Source organism: Phocoena phocoena, chromosome 19 (genome assembly GCF_963924675.1).
Source record: "Phocoena phocoena chromosome 19, mPhoPho1.1, whole genome shotgun sequence".
In the NCBI taxonomy this organism is placed as follows: domain Eukaryota; kingdom Metazoa; phylum Chordata; class Mammalia; order Artiodactyla; family Phocoenidae; genus Phocoena; species Phocoena phocoena.
Window position 1 is genome coordinate 13,301,147 of NC_089237.1, and position 22,206 is coordinate 13,323,352.

At 41.6% G+C, this 22,206-nt stretch overlaps 1 protein-coding gene and 1 pseudogene across 2 annotated transcripts in view; one reads left to right on the top strand and one right to left on the bottom strand.

Moving 5' to 3' along the window:
* Positions 1 to 22,206, top strand: part of PITPNC1 (phosphatidylinositol transfer protein cytoplasmic 1) — a 254,225-nt gene that overhangs the window by 9,296 nt on the left and 222,723 nt on the right. The gene's annotated exons all lie outside the window — the stretch shown is intronic.
* LOC136139524 (5S ribosomal RNA) lies at positions 13,137 to 13,256 on the bottom strand (annotated as a pseudogene).

Below are 22,206 nucleotides of genomic sequence, written 5' to 3' on the forward strand. Positions count from 1 at the left end.
AAATACATCTCAATAAAGCTGTGTTTTTTTTTTTTAAAGAGGTATCTATGGATTTTTCCAGCAGAATAGACCTCTATGTTCAGAGAGAGAGCCATTGACAGAAAGCACGGAAATTGAATTATGAGTACGAACACTGAAAAGTTATGGTCCCTCTTCTCAAGAAGATGACTCTGATTGTCCTGAATTTAGACAGCTTTCCAAAGGAGGTTGTTCTCTTCTGCAGCAGTGTGGGAAAAAAAAAATCTGCCAGATTTGGACTAGAATGACCACAATTTAGGTCAGAATTTGATACTTAGCGGAAAAAACATAATCACAACTTGAACAGCTACAGGGCTTTAGGGGGTGGTGGTGGAGGGGGGGGTGGATATTCATTGACAGATTTCACAATCTTCAGGAACAGCCCCCCTCCCCACCCCTAATTGGAGACAGAGGCTGGCACCAGCCATCATTAATGGAAGGAACAGTAAGTACCTGGTGACCTTTCTGGCTGTGGTTCCAAGTGCAGTCCTCTGCTTTCTCTGCACATTGAGTGGGAAATGATGTGTTGGCAGAATGAATCCTGGAATATGTGTTCTGGAGGAGATGATTCTACATGGGAGTTGAGTCCTCTGCTTTATTCATCTCTGGCAGATGTCCTTGAGACTTTCCATCACAGGCTTCATTATAAAATAGACTAAATGACTATTTAAACTGTGTGTCAATAGTCTCTGTCTAGGATGGCAAAATCATGCCGCGTTAGGCTGGGCAAGTCTCCCAGGGTGACACAGAGTTAGAAGGAACCCCCCTGTGCCCAGGACACACTATCTTGGCCACTAGCTTTACCCGTGACAGAGAAAGGAGTATAGGGTCACTGGCCACTTCCTGGCCTATGGCCTGAGCAACATTATACAATGCTGTTTGTTGATTTAGAAACACGAAAGCCAGTGCTCACCAAGATTTTGACATCAAGTATAAAGTGAGTCATTCTTGGGCTTCCCTGGTGGCGCAGTGGTTGAGAGTCCGCCTGCCAATGCAGGGGACAGGGGTTCGTGCCCCGGTTTGGGAAGATCCCACATGCCACGGAGCGGCTGCGCCCGTGAGCCATGGCCGCTGAGCCTGCGCGTCCGGAGCCTGTTGCTCTGCAACAGGAGAGGCCACAGCAGCGGGAGGCCCGCGTACCGCAAAAAAAAAAAAAAAAAAAAAGTGAGTCATTCTTTCATTTCCCAGCACTCTGACAAAGGGGCCAGCTCTTAAAACTCCTTTTTAGATTTTAGTGGAAGTCGACTCATCCACCTAAACAAGTAGCTAATGTAAGTTCTTGATCAGATTTATCCAGTGGTTCTTCACTTTTTTTTAATCTTTCTTTTTTTTTTTTTGCTTCTTTTAAGTTTGGGTGAAGCACAGCCTTCTAGAATTCCTGTTGTTCCCAAGCAAAGAAAAAACATCATCATCCTTTAATTTCTTTAGAATTAATCTGACAATCTTTAGGGTGTTGTTTCTTTCCCAGGATGAATCACCTAGAGAAGTGAGATTGGCCAAACAAATGTAATTTGATGACAACCTGTAATAATGTTGTTTAAGCACCTAATCTAAGCAACTAATCTCCAAAGACTGCGCCCTGTCCCATGTCAACTACACACACACACCATTTAGGTCTGATTATATTTGCCGTATTAAGGTCAGATCCAGATGTTTCTGAGCATTAGTTTGTGTATTTTTATACCCCAATTAACTGATCTGTGTATTTATTCAGAAGAAAATTTATCAGCTGGGGTTAGAGAAGTCACCATGAACTTGGATGCTAATATAATTAAGTGATTGAAGCCTTCAAATGAATTAGGTCTTATTTGCTGGATTAGCTGGAGTTCCCCAAAACTCTCCAATATTTTCTAGTTTTAACCGTCATGGTGGGATTTATTTATTTATTCTTGAAACGACCAAGTTTCACTTATCTCTTGGCTCTCTGGCAAGAGTGTTTCCAACTGGCATAGACCGTTTATAGAGATGGTGTAGGACCTTTTAATAATTACTGTGCCCACGCTTCCTGAAAGGTATCGTAGAGAACTGAATAGTCCCTAGGAAGTGCAGGGTTACACTGTTCATTATGCTTACCTGAGCCATCTCTGTCTTCGTGTCTTACACAGATTGTGAAAGTTGCTTGCCCTGATTCTCTCTTTTTTAAACAATAAATTTATTTATTTATTATTTTTGGCTGCTTTGGGTCTTTTTTGCTGTGCGCAGGCTTTCTCTAGTTGCAGCGAGCAGGGGCTGCGGTGCACGGGCTTCTCACTGCGGTGGCTTCTCTTGCTGCAGAGCACCGGCTCTAGGTGCGCGGGCTTCAGTAATTGCGGCACACGGGCTCAGTAGTTGTGGCTCACGGGCTCTAGAGCACAGGCTCAGTAGTTGTGGCGCACGGGCTTAGTTGTTCCGCGGCATGTGGGATCTTCCCAGATCAGGGCTCGAACCCATGTTCCCTGAATTGGCAGGTGGATTCTTAACCACTGCGCCACCAGGGAAGTCCTCACTTTGCTTTTCTGTACATAATAAAATAGCACTATGTGCCTCGGCGATGCATCCCGTGAAACCTGCTTGGAAAGTAAGAGTTTTAAAAATTCAGTTTCTGTTTTGTATGCTTGGATTGCAAGCAGTCACATTCCGCATGCAAAGGAGGCAAAGAGAAATTACATTTGTCCAGCGCTTTCTTGTTTATTTAATCCTTGTAATGGTGCAGTGAGTTGGATATTAGCATCCCATTTTACAGATGTGGATCACAGGTGCTTGCATGGCTATTCAATGGCAGACCTGGATTCATGCCCATGCTGGTCAGACTTCCGAGCCCAGGCTCTTTGCTTTCCCATTTCTGCCTTCCCTAGAATCCCAAAGCTGGAAGGAGCATTAGAGATTATTTAGTTCTATCCCAATACACACACACACACACACCCCTTAAAGATTAAATAACTTGTTCAGGATTATCAAAGGAAATAATTGGGGGAAGGTAGTTCTTCTGTTCCAGTTAAGCTAAGAGAGTGGTCCATAAGCTTTATCTCCTACTGAATAATCAGTTTTATTCAAGTATTAAACCAAGTGACATTCCTCAGTTTAACTTTGATAAATGAATCATACTCCTCTTTGAAAAGAAGTTTTGTAGTTCATGCTCTAAAAAGAGAACCACCCCTACACTTTGAGAAATTATTCCTTTTAATGGCAGTGACAGCCTTTGGCTTTCATAGACATCTTTAGCCGAGATGTTCACTGATAAGCACTTGTAGGTTTCTCAAAATTAGTATCTGGAAATAACAATGGGAACAGACAAGTGACACCATGTTTCTGGCACATTTCGTTGAAAACTTAAACCTCTTTCACATGGAGGTAAGCAAACTGGAGGGTATGAAAAATGATCAAAATGTATTAGTCAGCACTGTGTACTTTCCCTTCCTGCTGAGAGGTGGCTCCTTGGAAACTTGTGTCTCACCTTTACTAGCATTGCCTCACAGGCAGTTTACAAACCACATGCACAAATTCATATTGCTCCTGTAGAGTCACACCTCATGTGGGATAAAATAAAATTTTTAGCTTGATAAGATTATTATTCTGAAAATGGAGCTATAAAAGGCTTTTTTAAAATTAAAAATTGTCCTCCAAAGACATTTACCGTTATCAGGAATGTTCAAAACAATGAAAAAAATCCAAACAAACCTGTCTTAAATTTTACGGCAGAGATTCAGAGATGTTTTGCTCTGTGTCAACACTATGGAAATAAACATGTAATGCCCTAAAATGAACTATTTGAAGGGGACCACACTTAATTGGATGTGTACATTCAGGTCAGTTTTTTAAAATAATTTTTAAAAAATTATGGTAAAACATATTACATAAAATTGCCATCTTAACTTTTTGGTTTTTTTCCCACACTGCGTGGCATGCGGGATCTTAGTTCCCTGACCAGGGATCGAACCCTTGCCCCCTGCAGGGGAAGTGTAGAGTCTGGACCGCCATGGAAGTCCCCGTAACTATTTTTCTTAAACTTATTATTTTTAATTTTTATTTTATTTAATTAATTTATTTATTTAGTTTTGGCTGTGTTGGGTCTTTGTTGCTGCACGTGGGCTTTCTCTAGTTGCTACTTTTTGTGCGGTGCACGGGCTTCTCATTGCGGTGGCTTCTCTTGTTGTGGAGCACAGGCTCTAGGTGCACGGTCTTCAGTAGTTGTGGCACACGGGCTTAGTTGCCCCGCGGCATGTGGGATCTTCCCAGACCAGGGATCGAATCCGTGTCTCCTGAATTGGCAGGCAGATTCTTAACTACTGAGCCACCAAGGAAGTCCTTAACTATTTTTTAAGTGTAGAATTCGGTGGCATGAGGGCATTCACATTGTTGGCCAGCCATCACCACCATCCATCTTCAGAACTCTTTTCATCTTGTAAAACTGAAACTCTGTACCCATAAACAATAACTCCCTATCCACCTCCCTGCAGCCCATGGCAACCACCATTCTACATTCTATGAGTTTACTGTTCTAGGTATCTGGTCAGCATTTTTTTCTTTCCTTTAAAGCATTGGTTATATTACTTTATCATTAAACTCATACATCATTTCCTGAAGCAAACTTAATAAAACTTGAATTAACAGAAGGTAACTAGAAATATTTTCTGAATTCTGCCTTCTTTCAAAGGAGGAAAATGACAAGATGGACCTGTATCCATATTTTGGGTGGCATTAATGACTCAATTTAGTGACCTATACCTTTGTAGCAACAGCTGGAGTGCCTGACAGTTTTAATTCAGGAGTCCTACTATATTGTCATTTAACACAAAAAGTGCATTTTTGCTTGGAATACTTACTAAGACAGGAAAAAGTACCAGTGCATTTTAGAAGTATTTCCAACAAAGTTGTCACTGACAAGTGTTCTTCAATTAAAGTAGAAGACAGAATATTTGATTAATGATAATGCTTTATTCCTGTACCAGGTGGAAACAGACATCAATTGGACTCTTTTTCTAAATAAAGAAGTACAGTTAAAATGTTAGCTTTTTTTTTTTTTTTTTTTTTTTTTTTAGGATTTGATAAATATTTAACTCAGGAGAAAAAAACGAATTTATTATTATGACGGCTTATTAACAAGTTCACTTTGCAACATTTTCATTGTTGTCAATTCTCTTAGTGATGTCTGTAGGTAGAGTTTTCAACTCAGTAGCCAACAACCTGGATTTCATTAGATTTTTTAGGATTATAGTCCTGCTGCTCTCAAGGAGCAGTTTGTGTCCTGCACTGTCCAAGAAAGTAGTGGGTTGTAGGAAAATGTTGGTCTCCAGTCCGAGAACTTTCCAGTGTGCCTGGGCCACCTTACAGATGTCTGTTTAATCTCTAATGCACCCGAAATAGTAGACATCTGCAAAACAAAGTCACAGAAAACAACACTCTTGTTAAAGTAGTAATTAGCAGTTTAACCAAATAGAAAAACAACACTGGATAGATGTTTAAGAAAACAAGACTTGTAATCACCTCCTTGTATGGACAGGTAGTTCTGAAGACAGGGTTATCACTAAAGTTTGTATTTGAATCCCTGGACATGTCTTCTGAGATGTGTGAGTTCCCTGTGTTTTGTACCCTCTTGACATGGGCCTTCATCAGGAAAATTTTGCTGAGTTTACCCTGACCTGAAACAATGATGATGAAGATGTTGGAGCCGATGAAAAGACAAATAAAGCCATTCATGTCACCTAACATTTATCATCATTTTGGGCTATTTCAGCCTCCATTAAAGTGACATGGTGGATAAAAGTGGTTTTCTCAATGCTTGAAAAGTGCTGTGAAAATAGACGGTTCTTTTGCTCAATGAGGCAGGTTTAAAGATACGAAATAGAGTTATTTACTCCCCCCCCAAGTGCAAAGAGTTTGGTAACTAGAATTGTCTTTAATCGTTGGGGTACAGACTGTACTGTGTACACTGGAGACCCAAATCCTGGACTATTGAAGGCTATGACGAATGCTTCTTTTTTGGATGTTGTGTTTTTGTTGCTCATAAAGAGGCATCGTGCTCAAAATGAAAAACCTTTAGATTCAGGATTCAATAGTTCACCTCTTTTGGATTGTGTTTGATGGAAACTTGGATGCAGCTGAGTGTAATTATGTTTTTTCCAGCAGTATGACATATAGTGCTGCAGAGATGGCTGTTCTTAGAGATTTCTTGCCAAGACTGGCCGAAAAGGAGTTTGGTTATTGTTTTCTTAAAAAATAGTAATTAGGCTATTAGTTGTCCAAATGGAATAACCCCCTTAAGCCTTTTCAAGAAACACACATCCAAAAGGGTCAAGTATATTTAAAATTAGCCATTATTTACATAGTGTTCAGCCTTCTGCCTTAACTCTTTTAGGAGGTTTTTGTTTGTTTTAATGTTGGTTATATCTGTCAGAAACCATCTTTTTTTTTTTTTTTTTTTTTGCGGTACGCGGGCCTCTCACTGTTGTGGCCTCTCCCGTTGCGGAGCACAGGCTCCGGACGCGCAGGCTCAGCAGCCATGGCTCACGGGCCAAGCCGCTCCGCGGCATGTGGGATCTTCCCGGACTGGGGAACGAACCCACGTCCCCTGCATCGGTGGGCGGGCTCTCAACCACAGTGCCACCAGGGAAGCCCAACCATCTTATTTTTTAAAGGGGTTCAGGAATGGTTCTCATATCAAAAGCAGCCAAATCCCTGGCATCATAGGAAGCTTCATCATAGATTCATCTGTTTTTCATCTGCAGAACGGCTGCATTCAGTGTTGTCCTGGCCTTTGGACAGTCTCTTCTGTGGATCTGGAGAAGGAACTGCGCACGGGCCTTGCAGGCCTCTATCTTTGAGGATACTCAAGAGCAAAGGAAAAAGAAGCAGTTAGAAATGGTGGCCAGGGCTAATGGACTGTGGTTCTGGGATGGAGCCCAGGCCTATGTTTGTGACCACTGGGCTCAGGATTTGCCTTGGTGTCTCTCAGATCCCCAGATGAGGTAGAACCTGTTCACCCAGATGCAGACTCACTTGGCCCTGCCACATGCCACCCCACGACACACCTTTTGGGTGTGTCTCGTCTTAAAGCTGGATGATCAGCTTTCTTTCCTGTTGGTTGGGTCTTTTTGAATGGCAAATCAGCCGTACCTTACAAAGTTCATCTTTTAAGTCCTGGTAATCGCCCCACCTCTCACGGGGAGTATCATGCCTGAAAAGAGGCCTCATCACTTTCAAACATGGTTTTCCTTTCATTTTCCTCTACCCTTTCCTTGGCATTTTATCTCCTGGAGCTAAAGTACCTATATTGCCCTAACTCGGGGTTTCTGGCTTAGGGTGGTGCAGTATGGTGAGGCCTTGCTGATTGATAGCCATGAATTGATTTAGGAAGACTGGATTTTCTTGTGCCTCAGTTTCCTCAACTTTCAATACCCCTCTTTTTAAATTTTTTATTTCTCATACAAGTTTAAAGGTTACAGTTATTTTTAGTTATTACAAAATATTGGCTATATTCCCCGTGTCGTACAATACATCCTTGAGACTATCTTATATCCAGTGGTTTGTACCTCCCACTCCCCCACCCCAATATTTCCCCTCCCCGCTTCCCTCTCCCCACTGGTAACCACTAGTTTGTTCTCTATATCTGTGAGTCTGCTTCTTTTTTGTTATATTCACTAGTTTGTTGTATTTTTAGATTCCACATATAAGTGATATCATACAGTATTTGTCTTTCTCTGTCTGACTTATTTCACTTAGCATAATGCCCTCCAAGTCCATCCATGTTGCTGCAAATGTCAAAATTTCATTCTTTTTTATGGCTGAGTAGTATTCCAGTACCCTTCTTTTTGCCTCCATGAGGGGCTGATCACATGACATACAAGCCCATTCAGCAAATGTAAGGGACAGTGATAATTGTCCAAGTGTGGATGCTGTGTGAATACCTGGTAATCATGCATTCCCTGAGCTGTGCATGAAATCACACGGTCTCACACCTTTAAATACCTTTATTTTAGAAGTCCATCTAGTACAATATTCATTTTTGGAGTCTGTGCTTTCCAGATGGCCCGTGGGAAGGAATCCTGAGGTGTCCAGAGGATCTGAGTTTGTCCTGTGGGAACGTTATGTCATAGTAACACATGCTTAAGGATTAGTTTATTTCCAGCCCTGCAGAAGCTATAAATTGCTTCCTAAAATTTTATTCTCCAACACCGTGATGTTTATGTTGCTATGGTGGTATGTCTCTTGCTTGGGTGTCAAGGTTGCCATTGGAAATAGATAGGCCAAAATAACAGCTTAACAGGTGGCTGTGCTTTGTGAAGTTGTTTGTAAAACTATTTTATGAAGTCCAGTGCAAGTAAATCACCCGACTGTGCCCTTTACTGTATTTTGTATTTGAGCACATTCTTTTTTTTTTCTTAACACATTCTTCCCCTTTCCATTTTAAATATATATAGACTATTCCCCTTTTTCAAGCAGCACCAAGCTGGTTTCCTGTAGTAACACAAGGCAAGAGTCCAGCTCATTTTATTTAGCAGCGGACGTCCTTTCCTTATTTTCTGTAGTTGGAACCCTCCTCCTAAAAATAACCCTTCTTTTTTTACTGTGCTTCTTTTTATAGCTCCTGTGCTCTTTATTTAAGTAAACCTCTTGTTAATATGCCATTTACATATATATGTACCTACACACATATATGTATACACATACATATAGGTATATATATTTCCCTGTAAAGTATAATCCTTAGTGAATGTGGTAATAGAAATTGTTTCCATTGACCTGTCATTAAGCTGTCACCTGTTATTTATGATCATTTTCTTTTGAGATAAAATTTAGAGAGAACCTGAGTGTTAAACCAGTTCAGCTTCCTACCCACTGTAAGAATCTTCTATAATAATCTCGCATGGCAATCATCTTGCCTTTTAGCTTAAATACCAGCATGGCAGGGTGCTTGCTCTTCTGTGATATAACATCTATGATTGTCCACTTTGATGTGTTAGAAGATGCTTTTTTTTTTTGGCTGAGCGGCTTGTGGGAGCTTAGTTCCCTGACCAGGGATCAAACCCAGGCCACCAGCAGAGGAACTGGGGAGTCCTAACCACTGGACCACCAGGGGATTCCCAGAAGATGCTCTCTTATGTTTAATTGATGTCTGCCTCCCTAGAACTTTCATTTTCCTGTCTATGGTGACACAAACACAAGCCACTTCCACATGCTGGCTGTTTAAATATTTAGAGAAAACTATAATGTTGTCCTTTGGTTTTCTCTTTTGCTGGCTTAATATCCACAATTCCCTCAACAATTCACCTTAGGAAATGGTTTCAGACTCCCTGCCCAATCTGTTGGACCTCCTCTGTTATTGCCCTTTCAAAAATATTGAATGCGGTGCTCTAGAGCAAGGGTCAGTAAGCTTTTTCTGTAAAAAGGCCAGATAGAAATATTTTAGAATTGCAGGCTATAAGATTGCAACAACTCAACTCTGACCTTGTGACATGAAATCAGGAGGAGACAATACGTAAATGAATGGGCACGGCTATGTCTGGTAAAATTTTATTTATGGACCCTGAAATTTGAATTTCATATAATTTTCAAATGTCATGAAATATTATCCTTTTGCCTTTTTTCAACCCACGCATAGCTAGCTCGTGGGCCGTACAAAAAGAGGTGTGGGCCAGGTTGGGCTCAAGATATTGGAGGACCAGTGCTGAAAATATGGGAACTGTTACTTCAGCACCTTATGCTATGTTGATGCTTTAGTATTAGCATTGTCATTTTTGGAAGCTGCATCAGACTGCTGGCTGACCAGGTTATCAGTTCACCTTCGTCTTATCCACGTGATTCTTCGGGCAAAGCTAAGTGTCTCCATCCGGTGTGTCTGAGGCCTACAAAAACAAGCAGCCTTATAGTGATAACAACCATTACCGTAGGACTTTGAAATGTAAATGTGATGAATGGCATCTGCTGATTTCAAGTTTGACAAAATGTTTTTGGTTCTTGCTTTTGTTATTTACCGTATTAGCTACTCCTCTTAATTTAGTGCTAGATGTGATAAGCATGCCTTTCTGTCTTCATCCAACAACACAGCGACTTTTCAGTCCAATCCAAATCCTAAAATATAGGTCATAGCTGCTCACCTTGGTTGCAGAAACCAGTAAGCACTTGGGTAGAGAGATGAAGCCTTCAGTTATATTAATAAGCTTAAGAATGGATTATCCTCCACTTCCTCATTAGTTTTAATTTTAAAAATAAGGTTCTCATGAAATTTTTTTGACACAGTTTAACCAAGATTATAATTTACCATGCAGAGGAGAAAATTTAGTAAATGGCGAAGCAATTTTTTTTTTTAGTGCCTAAATGTTTAATTAAAATTATATATTTCTCTATGTGGACATTTAGTTAAGAAGGCTTTGCTTTTTCACAAGAAAGGGGAAAACACAGAGGGCCAATGTTTGTGGAACATTCTAGTGTGCCAGGATCACTGTGTTAATTATCTCATTTCATCTTTGCAGTCATTCTCCAAGGTGGATCCTAATATCTTCATTTTACAGATGTCAGAGAATCAGTGGCAGATTTGGATTCTAATCCAGGGCTCTTTGGCTACAAATTTCCATTTGCTTTCTCCAACACCATTGCATCATCAAGTTACTTGTATTAATTTAGACAGTTGATTCTAAAATGGATATATGTTCCTGAATTAATTACTGGAATGATACATTTCTAGAGTATATATCCCAGAAACTGTGATATAAAATAAAAATATTGATTTCCTTAGTGGAAAAAGAGTGTTCAGGTTAAAACTATTTGCTTTTGCCGATCTTTGGTAAAACTGGAAACATAGATACAATTTTCGATGACCTATAGCGATTATAAATCTTGAGGGTAACCTTAATTGTTTTTAGAAAGCTTGTCTGTTTATCTAGACCGTATCTTGCAAAAAAGGCACTTCAAGATGTCATTATATGAATATTCAGAAACTAATAGAGTCTAGATGAGAATGTGTGATAATCTAAAGATATCATTTAAGTCGGGGCTTTAAAAATATATTACTTCCGGCTTCCCTGGTGGCGCAGTGGTTGAGAGTCCGCCTGCCGATGCAGGGCATACGGGTTCGTGCCCTCGTCCGGGAAGATCCCACGTGCCGCGGAGCGGCTGGGCCCGTGAGCCATGGCCGCTGAGCCTGCGCGTCTGGAGCCTGTGCTCCGCGACGGGAGAGGCCACAACAGTGAGAGGCCCGCGTACCATAAAATAACTTCAAGTGAAGAACAAGCCTCATAAACAAGTTCCTTACAATTTCCTATGGTCTAATTCCACCTTATCCCAAGTCCTTAAAAGCAGATTTATAAAAGGGAGAGGAAACAACTTTTCAGAATAAAAATTTGAAGCTCTCAAAGTAAAATATATTGATATTTTAATTGTATGAAATTGTATGAAATGGATTCTTTAATAATAGCTGGTGCTGGGACTGTCAAAACCTTTGCTGAAATTATTCAATGAGGAAGCTGGTTTATCGCTTTCTGGAGCTGGAGGGCTGCTCATGCTTTTAGTTTATAAGTTCCTTGGAGGGTTGTGATTGTCATTGCCTCTATTTTAACTCCCCATAATTTTCCATAATGGTATTTTGCACACTGAGGTTGCTTAGTTAAGGTTGACTACCAACTTATGGTCATTTAAATTCAAATCCAATTTTTGTGTTGATTGTGGTTTGAAAAACAGAAAAAAAAGTATATTTATTGCTCTTGTAAATGTTTTGTTTTTTTATCGAATATTGAATAGATATGAAGCAATACACCCATGAACCTATTGCCCAGCTTAATAAGTAGAATGATACAAGTTCATTGAACACTCTACATGCCCCCAGTGGTCCCAGGCTCTCTATACATGTGGCATCCCAGAGGAGGTAGTCTTCAACAGCTTGCTGGGTTTTTTTCTATTAACTTTTTGTATGGAGATATAATTCACATAACATAAAGTTCATTCTTTTAAATAAGTGTACAGATCACTGGTTTTAGTATATTGACAAGATTGTGCAACCATCACCGCTTTCTTATTCTAGAACATTTCTATCGCTCAGAAAGAAATCCTGTCCCCATTGTCAGTCACCCCTCACTCCCCACTTTCCCTAGCCCTTGGCAACCATTGATCTACTTTCTATATTTATGGGTTTCCGTATTCCAGACATTTCATATAGATGGAATCATACAATATATGGTTTTCTGTGTCAGCTTCTTTCCCTTAGCATAGTGTTTTCAAGATTCATCCATGTAGCATGAATCAGTACTTCATTCTTTTTTATGGCTGAATAATATTTCATTGTATGGATATATCACATTGTGTTCATACAGTTATCAGTTGATGGACATTTGGGTTGTTTCCACTGTTGGGCTATTATGAATAATGCTGCTATGAATATTCGTGTCCGGGCTTTTGTTTGAACAACAGTTTTCACTTCTGTTGGATATATACCTAAAGGTGGAATTACTGGGTCGTATGGAAATTCTGTTTAACTTATTGAGGAACTGCCAGAATGTTTTCCACAGTTGATGCACTGTTTTATATTCCTACTAGCTGTGTATTAGTGTTCTAGATTCTCTGCATCCTAGCCAATACTTGTTACTTTCTGTCTTTTTGATTCTAGTCATCCGTAGTGGGTGTGCAGTAGGATCTCAGCCTGGTTTTGATTTGCATTTCCTTAATGACAATCATAATGGTGGACATCTTTTCATGTGCTTATTAGCTATTTCTCTATCTTTGGAGAAATTTCTATTCAAGTTATGTGTCCTTTTATTGTTGGGTTCTAAGAGTTCCTTCTGTATTCTGGATGTTAGACCCTTATCAGATAACATGATTTGCACAAATTTTCTCACATTCTGTGGGCTCTTGTTTCACTTTCTTGATAGTGTCCTTTGAAGCACAACAGTTTTAAATTTTTATTAAGTCCAAGGTACTTTTTCTTTTGCTTTTGGTGTAATATCTAAGAAATCATTCCCTAAGCCAATGATCCAGTGCCACAAAGATTTATACTTATGTATTCTTCTAAGAGTTTTACCACTTAAGCTCTTACATTCACGTCTTTGGTCCATTTTGAGTAGGTTTTTGAGTATGGTATAGGGTAGCGGTCCAAATTTATTCTTTTGCATGTGGATATCTACTTTGTCCCAGCACCACTTTTTTTTTTTTAAAGCCTACAGCACCTTGGATTCACATTTGGTCTCCCATTCAAGTACTAACCAGGCCTAGACCCTGCTTAGCTTCCGAGATCAGACGAGATCAGGTACATTAAGGGTGGTATGGCCATAGATTCCACATCATTTCTGAAAGGACTGTGTTTCCCCATTGTATTGCAGAGCTTGATCTTTTTTTTTTTTTTTTTTTTTTTGAGGTACGCGGGCCTCTCACTGTTGTGGCTTCTCCCGTTGCGGAGCACAGGCTCCGGACGCGCAGGCTCAGCGGCCATGGCTCACGGGCCCAGCTGCTCCGCGGCATGTGGGATCTTCCCGGATCGGGGCACGAACCCCTGTCCTCTGCATCGGCAGGCGGACTCTCAACCACTGCGCCACCAGGGAAGCCCGAGCTTGATCTTTTTTACTGAACATTTTGATCTTGAGATTGATGCATATAACTATAATTCATTCACTTTTATGGCTGTAGAGTATGTGTTATATGAATCTGCCGTAATGTATTTAATTCATTCTTTGACCCATAGTGGGTTGTTTCCAGAGTTTTGCTTTTCTACACACTGTTGCTGGGAACATACTTAAACATGTTTTTTATTACCCACATGTGAGAGTGTCTTTCTAGGGAATATGACTAGGGGTGTAGAGTTATGCACATGTTTCCCAAAGTGATTGTAATATTTATGCTCCTATCAGCAATGTATAAGAGTTTATATCTAGGAAAACTCAGCTTCTAAACGTTCTCTTTGTTTAGTGTCTCCTTGAATAGTTATTACCCAAAGGAAAGAAGTAGTATTTGCAAGTGAAATTTGCTTCTTAGGCTTCTACTATTTTATTAGCAAGAATTATTATTATTTAAAAAAAATTTATTTATTTATTTATGGCTGAGTTGGGTCTTTGTTGCTGCGCGCGGGCTTCTCTCTAGTTTGTCGAGTGGGGGCTATGCTTCCTTGTGGTGCGCGGGCTTCTCATTGCGGTGGCTTCTCTTGTTGTGGAGCACGGGCTCTAGGCACACGGGCTCAGTAGTTGTGGCTCACGGGCTCTAAAGCACAGGCTCAGTAGTTGTGGCACACAGGCTTAGTTGCTTCGCGACAAGTGGGATCTTCCTGGACCAGGGCTCGAACCCGTGTCCCCTGCATTGGCAGGCGGATTCTTAACCACTGCACCACCAGGGAAGTCCAGCAAGAATTATTGTAAGCAAGCAAAAGGCCAGTAGCCGGAGAACCCAGTATCCAGTTAGTATCTCTTTAAATTTGTAAATATCAGTGTGAGGCTTAAACAGATCTTTGGCTCATTGAGGTGGTGAAGCTTTTGCTAATAGTGAATAAGGGTGTGTGTTCATTAAAGCAACATCACACCAGCCTATTATTACTCTCTTACATAGGGTCTGGGACTAGTATAGTGTAGCAGTTGGCAGAATCAGGGTATCAAGGGGTGAGGAGAGCTGCTTCACTTTCTTGGAACCCGCATATTATAGTTATGCTAAGACAAAATTGTGTCCATGATGATGAGAAACATACCCTGTCACATCCTATAGCATCATGTGAAAGGGTTGGCTGACACAAAGTTGGGTAGATGGTACTCAGAACATTGGAGGAGATGGAAATGCTCTCTGCTTGTGATTACAGGGAGTTACAACTGGAAAACACAACAGCTCTATGCTGGACCACCAGTGTGGTCCAGGTAGGTGGGTGTCAACAGGGATGGTCATGAGAAGGTGAAGAAAGGCCTCTGGAAGGCAGGTGGCTGGGGGGTGAAGGAAGCCTGCCTAGCAGCATCAGAAAAGCATGTGGGGAAGTGCTCCAGCTCAGAGTGGGACTCAGGGACAGGATGTCAGTTACAAAGCAGGAGTGAGGGTTGGGGGAAGAAGAGATGGGCAAGATGCCCCAGCCCTAGGGGCACTTGAGTAGTTCATCAGTTGCTGTATTCAAGAAACTGAAACTCAAATCCAAGAGAAATGGCAACTCAGTCTCAGGAACAAATTGATGTTCTGACTAGTGGTGTCGACTGAATGTTTATGGTCTCCCCCACCCCTCACCTTGACGTTAGCCCCAGGATGCCTGGAATTAACCAAGTCCTCCAACTCAACTAGATACTAAAGTCTTGATGACTCCTCACTCATTTGCATCCCTGTAATTATGCTCCTGATCTCTCGTGAACTGGGGAAAGAGCAGAAATTGGAAGATAATAAGTACTGGTATTCCATTTCCTCAAATATTTATCTTTGCACTTAAATTTCTTTTCCCTTTTATTGTATTATTTCCCGTTTACAGATTTCTTTTTGGTTCCTATCTATTGTTTCTCCATTATAGTTTTCCTCTGCAGTTAGTTGGTTCCTGGATGTAATTTCAGAGTATTTGAGAAGCTGAGAATGATGGGGGAGAAATTGAAAGTGTAGGTACAGAAAGAGATGACAGTGGGGGAATGAAATTTATTGTTCCTTTTGTCCAATGTGAAGCCAAAGCTGGAGGCTAGATCATTCAGAAAGAGAATTCAGTGTTTTCTAAGCTACCTGCATATAAGAATGACTTGATGGCGTGACCTGATTCAATACTTCTGAGGAGAGGATAAAGAATTTGGTTTTTGTTTGTTTGTTTTTTGCGATACGCGGGCCTCTCACTGCTGTGGCCTCTCCCGTTGCGGAGCACAGGCTCCGCACGCGCAGGCTCACGGGCCCAGACGCTCCGCGGCATGTGGGATGTTCCTGGACTGGGGCACGAGCCCGTATCCCCTGCATAGGCAAGCGGACTCTCAACCACTGCGCCACCAGGGAAGCCCAAGAATTTGTTTTTTTAGCAAACACTCCCCATGACTATAATAAACCAAATATGGGAATCAAACTTAAGCCTTTTTAAAATAAAGCACCCAAGTTGGACCCATTAGTTCGACTATAGAATTACTGAATATTTTTAGTATTGACAGAGAAAAATACTTTATAAAGTGCTTAAATTTATTTATTTATTTATTTTTGCGGTACACGGGCCTCTCACTATTGTGGCCTCTCCCGTTGCAGAGCACAGGCTCCGGACGCACAGGCTCAGCGGCCATGGCTCACGGGCCCAGCCGCTCCGAGGTATGTGGGATATTCCCGGACTGGGGCGCGTAACCATGTCCCCTGCATCGGTAGGCGGACTCTCAACCACTGTGCCACCAGAGAAGCCCATAGATTGTAAGTTTCTTAATAACAAGACCCATGTCGCATTCTTCTCCGAATCCCTAGGGTCAGCACACCCTCTTTTACAGTGAGTCTAAGCCTTTCAGTGTGACATTTAAAAAAAATAATAAATTTATTTATTTATTTATTTTTGACTGTGTTGGGTCTTCGTTGCTGCGCACGGGCTTTCTCTAGTTGCGGTGTGCAGGCTTCTCATTGCGGTGGCTTCTCTTGTTGTGGAGCATGGGCTGTAGGTGCGCGGGCTTCAGTAGTTGTGGCACGTGGGCTCAGTAGTTGTGGCTTGCGGACTCTAGAGTGCAGGGTCAGTAGTTGTGGCACATGGGCTTAGTTGCTCCACGGCATGTGGGATCTGCCCGGACCAGGGCTCGAACCCGTGTCACCTGCATTGGCAGGTGGATTCTTACCACTGTGCCACTAGGGAAGTCCCTTGTGTGACATTTAAAGTCCTCCAGGGCAGACATCCCCCACCCTCATCTTCTGCCCCTCCCTTGTATCCCCTGCTTGGCCAAATGAAGTTAATTGCATTCCCCCAATGTATTATGTAGTTAACTTTTAATATCTCTTCTTTTTATTGCCTTGGCTCTCTTGAAAATAGAGCTAACAAGATTGTTGGCTATTAGAGTTACATGGACATGGTTATATAATGGCTTCACAATGCCCTTAATAAATGAAATCTAAAATGTTACATCTTTTTGAACCCAGAAACTCATTCTGACTTTTTTCACTCTGAAGAATTATAACATTTTCTGAAGATCATGTTGTCCTCTTCCTTCCTCTGGATGTTATGCAAGGAACTTTGGTTGAAAATGATGAAGTCCCGACTTAGATAGGATAAATATGCAATAGTCACGTCTTTCGGAAGGAAAACATTGACTTTTAAAAATCGTGCTTGCCTGAAAAACAAACCTGAGTGTTTTTTATATTTATGTGTAAAAATGTGCTGCCATTCTTTGCCCTCATTTGTATGTTGAAAAACGATTGCAAAATTGAAGGTGCACCAACATCAGTGTCATGTGTGTTTAATATGGAAAATAGCATGGCAACGACTGGACTCTTTATGAACACAGGTACGAACTCTGAAAAACTCACTTCATTTTCCAAATAACGCTTTGTCCTTTTTTGTATGTAAATGGGCACCCCTTTTCATTATTCATATGTATTGCTATTTTATTTACAGTGGAGTTTTGCATAATTTCACCCACTGTCAAATTAGGTTAAGATCCTATATTTTCAGCTACAGATGCATAAACCTAGCGAAAACGAGACGGTCATGGGGAGCTGGGACAGATGCAGTGTATTTCTGCCTAGATTCTTTGGCCCCCAGCCTCTTGTTGAGGTTCTCAGGGTGCAGGGATGCTGATGTACCTTGATAGGGTCCTGCCATATTTGAGAAGTAAGGGTTTATAAATAGTCCCAACATCCAGGACCCCTCCTGGTTCCTAAGCTCAAAGTGGTGTCTGCAACGAAAGCGGAGGCAGAGTTAACAGGATCTGCGTATAGTCTCTTGGTTGCCAGCCTTCCTGATCTTCTAAAAGGCCCGTTGCTCCACAAATCTAGAGTACTGAAAGGCCTGGGTTGAATCTCTTCTATTTTCTATACAATTCTGCGTGTCTTTTGAGGTGGGTCATATATCGTTGCACACTTTTAAAATAATTTCTCATCAGTTGTCCCCCTGAGAGCATACTTTTGTACTTGGCACCGTGGAAAAGGTCTCTCTGGTTTCCCGCAGACATGGGGGCCCTGACTGCTTAGTCAGTGGAATACAACAACGTATTAGGGGTATCCTTCCCTTGGGAAGTGCATGTCATAAATCTCACTGACAGATGATTCAGGTCTTAAGGCTCCTAAGCACATAACCTCATTATCAGGAGATGATTGTGTAGTAGACTAAGATCTGCCTATAGCCTTGCAGATTATTATAAAGCACCCCCCCCAATACCTTTTTTTGTGTGTGTGTGGTATGCGGGCCTCTCACTGTTGTGGCCTCTCCCATTGCGGAGCACAGGCTCCGGACGTGCAGGCTCAGCGGCCATGGCTCATGGGCCTAGCCGCTCCGCGGCATGTGGGATCTTCCCGGACCGGGGCACGAACCTGTGTCCCCTGCATCGGCAGGCGGACTCTCGACCACTGCGCCACCAGGGAAGCCCCCCATACCTATTTTTATTAGAGACTAAATTTCTAACTTGCTCAATTTGTTTGTTTATGGCAGCGCTGCTCTGCCGGTCCTAGGAGAAGACAATTTTACATTTAAATGGAAGATTCTAACTTTGCTTAGTAAGTAATGACCTAGAAATTACAGTGCAGGGAAATGGGATTTCAGTGTTTCATGAAAAAAGTTCCTATCAGAAGAGCATCGTGTTTTTCATTTTTTGGATAGGTAGGCAGATTTCTACCTGTTCCGTGAAACAGTCTTGTTAGAGGGGGAGGAAACGAACAAGAAAGGCATTAGCGACCAAGGATGACAGTCATTTTAGGTTTTCTGCTTAATATAATCATGATGAAAATGAATGCCCTCGACCAGAGAAAACACACAGTACTGATGCCTTGGGTTGTGTTCAGAGATCTCTCAGCCTGTGAGAACTTCATGTTACTTGGGTCTAGCTTGGCATTGCAAAGTAACTAGCTCTTTTTATGCCAGCTGACAGAGGACCACACCTTCTTTGCCCAGATTAACACTGGATTGAGAATTCAGTGAATTTAAGCAGAGATGGTGGCTTGCAACCACAACTAAAAGCTTGCTTAGAGGGAGAAGGAGAAAAGGAGAGGGAAAATGTGGAAGCAAGAAAGATGGCAATAGGAGGTTGGAAAAGGCTGGCAGCAGGTGCAGGGGATGGAGGGGTACATGTGGCAGAGAAGTAGAAGCTCTCTCTGAATTGTTCAATCAGCTCTGTTTCATTGGCACAGATTCTAGAAGTTTCCTAATTCTTGGGTAGAGCATAGATAGGGTGTATTTCCTACGAAGCCAGATTTATATCCAGCAAACATTATCTCAGGTTGCTGTGCCAGACTCATGCATCCTTCTCTGTGTCTTTGTCTCAAGTTTTGTGGATTCGGTACATGCTTTAGATCTCAGAGCTAGCCAGGCTTTCATGCTTGTTTGGGATACTTTCTAGTTTTGACTTTAAAATGGGATCAGGAGAATTCTGAGAAAGGGAAGTCCCTCTTTTTCTCTGAATTACAGAGTAAACGGACTCATGTTAAAAAATTCTTTTATTCCGGAATGATCCACCTCTGCCTGTACATAAAGCACAAAGTTATCAGAGACATTTTCCTTTGTGCTCTGTGGGCCTGACATGAGTCTGCCTTTGATTCCCAAGGGGGTGTCAGGAAAGCACTGCTTTTCAGATTGGAGGTATAAAAAGGTACTCCATGGAAGGGAATATATTTTATTGATCAATGATTAGTGAGTCTTTTTTATGACATGCTTTGTATTAAATGCGATTTGAAAACCTTCAAAGGAAGATTCGCAGGAATTACTAAGTCACGGCCTGTCGGCATACCTCCGAATGCAGCCAGAAGCAGGGGAGCAAAAAATCTCAGTGTGTAGCAAGATCTCTAAATTCTTGGAGGCACATGACGTGAATCCGTTCAATTTTCTGCTTGTGTTTTTATTTCCAGTGCATTTCCTGACATTTATGTATTTTCTCCTCATAGAAGCACTTATAGTGCCTTGGTACTCAGGCTTATTTTCCAGTATTTCTTCTGATCAAATCAGTAGTCCTCTACTTACATAGTCTGTATGCAGTGGAAGGAAAATCAGAAATGCCTAATGTGGGTCCTAATTCATAAAGAGCCTACTAAGAATCTCACCATCCATGAATAATGCATTGTCCACGAAGTTAACTAGAACATACTCAGCTCCAGTCCATTTGTGGGGAGGGGGCTCTTTTAGGGTCCTTCTGGGTGCACGGGGGAAGGTGGTACTTTGGGAGACCTCTGCACACCTCTCCCTGGCTTCTTCCCTTCCAGGTAGGCTGAGCATAGGCTTTCTTCTTTATGGTGCTTGTGAGAACTTGGTAGGTGGAAAAAGAACTGTTAGTTTTTCACCCTGTGTTGGATTCATTCACACGTACAGCATAGGATCAATGTCTTTTATCTTGGTGCCAAAGACTTGGGAAAAGCAGATGGTAAATTTCAAAACCCATTTATGTTGTTCCTAACCCCTTTGTATAGCATGGCATTAGGGAAAGAACCAGGTTGCTCTATCAGATGACACCTTATCCAGGTTATGGCTGTTCTTAAATGGCTTTATGTGAAGTCCCACTCTTTTTGTGGTCTTAGAGAAGTTATCTTAAAGCTTCCTGTGCCTTAGTTTCCCTACCTCCTTGAAATGTGGCAAAAGTACAGTGTCCATTGGTCTAGTCAGTATTTATCAGGTTCTGGGAATACAGTGGTGAGTGAGCCAGCAAATCCTTCCTTGATGGGGCTTACAGTCTAGAAGGGCCAAGCAATTAGAGACCTTCCAGAGATAATAACTAGAGGTGAATTCCACATGTAGATGATACATGAGGCCAACAGGAAATGACCTCAAATTGAAGTTAAGATTCACAGTATGAGAGTTTAATATCTGTGAACCCTTGGAACCCAGCAAGGTGAGCTGGTATAACTTGCAGGAAGTATGACTCACTTGTGACTGTAATGAAGAAGGCGTAAACCTAATCATCTGAAGAAAGACTGTACCTATATATGCTGCGAAAGACTGAAAGGAGAGGCAAGGAAAAATAAAATAAAAATAAAAGGAGAGGCAGAGAGCAAAACAAAACAGCACGTCCCCAGGGCTGTCCCAGGAAGTGAGGAGGTCGTAGACCTTTGACATTGTCCAGCTATCATTACATAGAGTTGGGGGGAGAAAACAAAACAAAATAGGGTTTTGGGGATAGAATGAATTTGAATCCCAATTTTGCCACTTCTTACTAGGTGCTTGACCTTGGACAAGTCACGTCAACCCTCTGAGCTTCCGTGTGCTCATCTTTTAAAGTGTGCCGAGACAGGGAACTATATTCAATATCTTGTAGTAACCTATAATGGAAAAGAATCTGAAAAAGAATAGAGATATATATACATGTATAACTGAATCACTTTGCTGTACACCAGAAGCTAACACAACATTGTAAATCAACTATACCGCAATAAAAAAATAAATAAAAGTGGGCTGAGAAAGAGTGGTCGTGTGGTCGTGCCTCAGTGCCTTCTGTGGCCTATGCACTTAGCAAATGTGGCTCTTCCCGAAGGGATGAAGCTCAGATTTGGACCCAGCAGCTAGGTCTTAATTCTGTTACTCCCAAGACTTCAGCATCCTTGCCTTTTTTTTTTTCTTTTTAAATATGGGAAAGAGTACAAGGAAGAGCTGCATTTTAATTGTATTACTGCTTAACTGCTAATTGTTTTGATAGATGGAAAGAAGTCCATTGATTCTTCGTGGAGGAGTGCTTGCTGGAGAGTGAGTCAGGCGTCTGCGTTAACTCGTTCAGAAGCTTTTTGTGGCAGATTGATTTAAAAACCTCCCGACAAGACGGGAGGATTTTGTTTAATAGAAATATTGTCAGGATGGCATTGAGATTTGGGTGTGGCTTTCAAATCAAGCAATACAAGTTGAATAAAGGTCTTTTCCCTAACAGACAGAAGAATCTTGATGGATTGGGGAAATACTCACCATCATCTTGCAGGGCTTTGCCTGGGGGAGGTAATATTTGCCTGGAGCACCCTCACCCCCACCAGCAGGCCTGCTGGGGAGAGCTGGTGAAATATGGTCACTAGTACTTTCAACCTACAGGGTTACGTGGTTTACCTGCGTTGAATGAAATGGGTGTGCTCCCAACTGTATCTATGTGGGTTTCCATCCTGGGTTCTGGGGTCAAGGGCAAATAGGAGAAGGTTGCTAAAGAAAAGAAGAGAGTTTCT